Source organism: Buceros rhinoceros, unplaced genomic scaffold, assembly GCF_000710305.1.
Source record: "Buceros rhinoceros silvestris isolate BGI_N320 unplaced genomic scaffold, ASM71030v1 scaffold7482, whole genome shotgun sequence".
NCBI lineage: Eukaryota > Metazoa > Chordata > Aves > Bucerotiformes > Bucerotidae > Buceros > Buceros rhinoceros.
Window position 1 is genome coordinate 793 of NW_010400596.1, and position 6,449 is coordinate 7,241.

The window sequence follows — 6,449 nt, forward strand, 5'->3', positions numbered from 1 at the left end:
AAAGTTCCTGCTGCTAAAAGTATATTTCAAGTGATACTTGCTGTGTGCAAATATTTAGAGTAAGTGTAACTCAAGGCTGCCTTTCCTGGATTTTTTTTTTTTAAATTCCTGTGCTCCTGAGCCATATTTTGTAACTGTGATCTAAATTTAAGAAAACAGACTGTAAGGCTAAATCCAACAGTATGAAGTAAAACATGCTGTGAGTTCAGTGGAAAATATTGTCTGTGACCAGGAAATTCTGGTCATAGAATTGTGTTCAGAATTCCATTCAAGGCAATGGCAGAATTTCTAGTGTTTTCAAGAGTGCAAGAATTTCCTGCTATCCTCTGTATATATAAAACTGCCCAGAGAAAGTGGCAAACATTGCAGAATTTCAGAGTTATTCCTGGAAATAAAGTGACTAGAAATCCACAGGTGTTATGTATGCTCCTGTGTATCATTTCAACATGTGAATCAGTTTTGGGACTGAAGAAAAAGACTCTATATGCCTGATCCTCAGGTTAACATTAATGTATAGTAGTATAAAGGCTAGATACTCAGTCTCTGTGTACATCTAGTTTACAAACACAGCCACTTGTTCATAGCAATGGAAAAAAATTCATACTGAAAAAATGCAAACACGGCAAGCCAAGAGAGAAAGATACCATTGCCAGGTATTGCATCTAAGTGAAGCACAAGGACCTGTAGTGTTCTGGAATTCAGCAATGACCCATCTTGTGTGTCTGAACATCTCCACATTACTTAGAGTTGGTACTAGCTGAGTCACTTGCTAATTTCAGTTATAGCTAGCTCCCTCATAGAGAAGATGTATTAGAAAAATCAATGGGGAAATCGATACATTTTACCCAAGTTATCAGATGTACTCCAGATGCTTAAGTTGCTAAATAGCATTTGATTCAAATACAATGTATCTCACACCCTTTACATTGAAGTGAGATTTGGCATGTTGTTCTCTTCCCTCCCTCTCCATTCCCAGTTGAGTAGCATTTGCACTCTGGCACCAGTTTATGTGGAATTTCAATGTGATTTTGAAATAAAATTGATTAACATTTTCTCTCCTGGATAACTGTCTTAACATCATCCCAACAATTATGGGAAAATAGGTTGTATAAAAATACTTTTTAGTTTTATTTCCCAAATAAAGAAATAATGCAGCATAATGAAGGGTTGTGCAAGAGAACTGTAGGAGTACTTTGAAAAAGTAATAGTCAGCGAAGTGGAAAAATGAGGGAACAAAGATTAGATTTCACAGTAAACTGCTTCCATTGCATTTCATCTCTAGATATTACATTGATATTTTATGTGCATACAAATTATATTCCATGGGAACACTACGGGGCAAATTAACAGTTCCCTGCACATAGATTAGATGTGAAAATGACAAAAATGGCAGGTAACTATGTAGAAAATGTATCTCTAAATCACCACATACTTAACTCCTTGACAAACAGGAGCATCAGGAAAGCATTTTAGGACATACTATGTTTTGCAGGAAGATGCAAAGTTAAGCACCTTTGGTAAAGATGTTGCTAAAGTTCTTCTCAAATTCTCTCACAACAGTGTTAGCCCTTAATGTACAACTGATAAACACTTTTTTTTTTGGCAAGCTAATTCTTAAAATAAATATATGAAAAATGCCCAGTCCAGGGGTTGCATGGTTTCATGGTGATAATGGGGTAGAGTGCCCCTCATCTGTAGGCTAGAATGATACCATTAATGACCTTCCAGTCATGTAGGAGTTTCAGTTATTTCCAAAATACGGTAAATACGTCACAAAAGAAACACGGTGCTGCTCCACACTTAGCTCACAGATTACTCTGGTGGTAATCAGAGATTTCATCTTACAGTAAGTTAGCTAGTACTGATGATTTCTGAGACTGATATTCACTATAAACTCTTGTCCTCTCTTGACCAGCTGGTTTGTTTACATGAATGCTCTTTATTACTCCATCATTATGGTGGCTAGAAGTTACATCTCATTAACCACTGACTCATATCTGCATGTCATATCTATATTTGTGCTTCCAGTGAGAGGTCTGTGAGGATCGTGAAGCTCCTCAATTTCTTTGTAAAAGTAGAGACAAGGAATTAATGGAGTTCAAAGGTAGTTGCACAAACATTTTGGAGGAAGTTGCTAAGAAAATGGCATTGCAAAGTCTTCACTGCGATGTCATGCAGAGCTCTACTGAAACAAATGCCATGAAGATGTTCTCAGAGAAAGCTAAGGACTCGTCATGTTTGAGCAGTTAGGTAGACTGTTGTTGACACAGACTGCCAGCATCAGCCAGTATTTTGTTTCAGACACGGTCAATGAACAAAAGGATCGTGTCTCTCTGTGTCAGTCTTGTGTCACTTGCCTCCATGAAGAAGACTGATACCAGGCACAACTTTGGATACTAGGATGCTATTGATTCACCCAGACCCAACCAGGACCTCAGAAAGATTGACCTAGCACCCTCCCTTCAGACCCATTGCCAACCAGCCTTCTGTCTCTGAGAATATCTCATTTTGAGTTGAGTATCACTGCCGAGTGGACTGAAGAGCATGGTTGCACATGCTTTAATTAAAGGTCACAGGTCTGACAAGCTGTGATGTTACCTAAAACATAGCTTTTCCTTTAGAGCTGCAGATCAATGTTTTGTGAGCCAGTACTTTTTCTGAGCACTGACCCTCGTTCCCTGGCTCACACTGTTGACACGATGGACCCAAAGCAGTGATGAAACTGTGTGAGAATGCAGCGGCTCAACTCCTGCTTGTGCCAGGTCACTGCCACTCCTCTTTTCTCCTGTCCTCCTGACAGGACAAGGGTTTTGAGAGGTAGCTGGAGTCTGTAACAAGCCAGAGTGAGCGAGCTGGCTGATTCAGGAATGGACAGATTTCTTTTCCCAGAGCCTATTCTTCTTCACCTCGTTTTCCCCATCTTCTCCCCACTGAGTAAGTGTCCCCAACCCTGCCACAGGCTCAGTGCGGTCGTTCCATCTGTATGAATGCTTGTTTGTAGAAGTCCGGTTCTCAGTTCCTTCAATTCCCCTAACACTGACCTTGCTGTACACTCATGTGATAACTGCAGAATATTAAAAAAAAAAAAAAAAGTCTTGTGGAGGCCTCTGAATCCAAGTCCAAAATGATGATAAATTCTCAAAGGCAACAGTTCAAAGGACAGAAGGTAAGAGGAAGGAGGAAGGGCTTTTCCCCTTTCCAGGGCCTCTCCGTGCAGGTAGCTGCCAGGGAAAGGATGCGCTGCAACCAGCGGTGGAGTCCTGCCATGGCACAGGAAAATGCCACAGATGTCCAGAAAGATGCTGAAGTAGCTGATGAGATAAAATACAGCGAAACTTTTACTGAGGAACATGCACCCTTGTGCTGCTGTTGTCCTCTGCGTCTCTTCTCTTCAGCTTCCCTGGAAAGTCACATCAACTTTGACCCTCATTGGCTCCCATTCTACAAACTTGGGAGCATTTCTTTGGTAATCAGCCTTCTGTGCACACACTGTCCTTATTTCTCTTCCCTCATGACATGCCTTCTTTTGACTCCTCCATTCAGTCAATGTCATTCGGTGCCATTTCAAGATTCTGGCCTGATCTGAAATATCTCCCAGAGGCCAGGACAATAAACATCTGTGAGATGATCTGCACAGAACCAGGACTAAAGCATTATTAATCCTTTTATTCAAAATGAAGGTATTGGCACTTTTAGGAAAATGGGGATGGTTTGTTTCAAATGTGTTTCATGTATTTGCCAAAAAAGCCAGATATATTGAATATATTGAATATGTTTACAGTTAAGAACATACACAGTTCTACATAGCAGGTACAGCAAACTCCTCATTTAGTCTATCTATCTCTTCTTGTAAGTCACAGAACATAAAAATTCATAAAAGTATATTTGAAACTAACGTCGTCACTCACATAGCCACAGAGGGCCAGACTTTGAGTCATGACTGGCATACACCCTTCAGTAAAGTCCAGGACACCATTGTTTTGCAATAGGTTTGCATATGTACTTTGCCTGGAAGAGTCATTCCCTAACACAGAAAAACCTTAAGTATTTTGTTAAGATATTATAGAGAAGTTTGCTATCTTACAGGGTAATTTTGCTTTTCAGAGAGGCTACTGTAATAGTTTGCAGGAAAAAATTAATTCTTTTAAAAACCAAAGTTCTGTTTTCCAGTAGAATTAAAATTTTGTTTCCTCTTGTAGTATTTGTCACCTGTAAGGTGCTATTTAAATCACAGCCTAAATTCACAGCATCATCCACTGACCATGTTAGGCCATATTTCTTCTTTGGGCTTTCAAATGTGAGAATTCTATTGAAGTACAACTAGAAAAAATAGCCTTTCCAGATGCTTTTCACATGTATACATCAAACTGCCATTCTAGGAAGCAATTAATTGGCCTGGCATGTTGGATCTTGGAAACTTGTTTTCGCTTTTGTTTGCTAATGGATTACTGTGTTAATTCCAAAGGTTTAGCTTTTTTTTTTCCAGCAGAGCTTCATTCATCTGTTCTTGTTTTGTAAGAATAGATGTCTTCTGGTCACTGAGAGACAGGATTTTGCTTTCACATTCATACATTTGCCCCTGGCTAATTGTTTGAAATGTTTAATAACCCCAAACGTACAGTCATTGGCCTCTGTGGAGTTTGCCAGGCTGCACATTGGCAATGGATTTAAGAAATGCATTTAGACATGTTTTGAATCTGTAAAACGATGTTTTCACTGTAGTACATTGGGCCTGTTCTCTACTGCCCTTCAGAGTCATTCACATCAGCACAAAAATCAGAGCTGACTTCCGTGACTTAAGGTTCAGAGTATTAAAGAAAGACATTAATCGTAATATATATTTGACAAATGGAATTCCAGCTTGCATTCTCAGAGTTATCACAACCAAAGTGTGGGGTTTTTCTTTTTTTGGTTGGTTTTTTAGTTTTCTATTGCTAACATTCTTTTATTAACAAACTGCAGTGTTACTAGCAATCTTTAACATTCACAGGTGAGATCCCCAGAAGAGCCAAAGATTGTCTTGAATACGGTCCATTTTGGTCACAGTCTGAAACAATGAAAGAGGAAAGAAAGTCAGAGAAAGGATGAGAACCAGTGAGAATCTGGGTTTGTGAGTATGTTCATGAAACTCTTTTGAGAGGCAGAGAAGATCTCTTCTCCAGACCCTGACCTACTTTGTGTTTGGAGTAAACACTGAAGGATGTGCTTCATTCAAGAGGGACTGCATTTCAGATGTCCTTCCTTGCAGGAGGCTGCCACTTGCCACCAGGCTGTAGAAACATGTTGGGTTTGTGTCTGGTGCAGTTTTGGTAGTGAGGGATGGGGCTGCTGGTGCAGCCTCTGTAAGAAGCTCTGAAAAAAGCTCCTCTGGCTCCATTCAGCTGCACTTTGGCCAAGGCTGCACCAATCAGCGCCTCTGCACATAAACACATTTAAGAGGTGAAACCGGTTTGGCAATAGCCTTTGTTTTCAGAGCTCGCTTTTGTTTTGGAGGATGTAGGACAGAGGAAGAGGCAACCATGCATGAAGCAACCATGTGTGAGACAACCATGCAGTCACCCAGGTTAATGAGGGAGAGTTTGGGGAGACTCAGCCGTTTCTCTTTGGCCCTTGGTGAGATGGCAGGCTTAGTCCTTGCAATCCTCAGAGATCACCAGTGGAGAAAAGGTCGGTTTGCTGGCTGTGGAGAGGCCTACAGCACAGCAGAGAGTTGTTCCAGCCCACGCTGGAACTGGCAGTTGATCCTGAAACAGGCGGTGGCTGGAGAAAAGGTCGGTTTGCAGACTGTGGAGAAGCCCATGTTGGAGCAGAGTCGTGGAGAGGCCCACACTGCAGCAGGCAGTTCATTCTGAAAAAAGCTGTGACTCTGAGGGAGATTTGCACTGGGGTGGTTAGTCGCTGGGAGAACCACTGGCTGCAGAGACCCTTACGCTAGCTAGAGGAGTTCATGGAGGACTATCTCCTGCAGGAGGGACACTGCATTGCCACAAGGAGAATTGTGAGGAGTGTTTCCCTTGAAGAAGAGCGAGTGAGAGAAGCAGCATGGGGCAAATGGGGACTCACCATGACCCACCTCCATCCTCTGCCCATCCTGCGCTGAGTGGGAGGAGAGGAGGTAGCAAAGCTGAGCCCAGGAAGAAGGGAGGGGTGGAAGTTAAGATCCTGTGTTTCTGTCACTGTCCTACTCTGATCAGATTGGTGATTTGATAGTGATTTTGTTGTTTAAATTAAATTGATTTCGTTTCCCCAAGACAAGTGACCCCTCCCTGTCCTTTGTCTCGACCCTTAATCTTTTTGTTGCATTTTCTCCTACTGGAGTGAGACAGCGGCTGCAAGGTGCTTAGTTGCCAGCTGGTCTAAACCACGAGAGAATGTAGAATATCTGGTTAAGCTCTTGCTGACTCTGTGTTGTGTAGCATAGCAATACAGAAGGGAACAGCTTCAGCAGG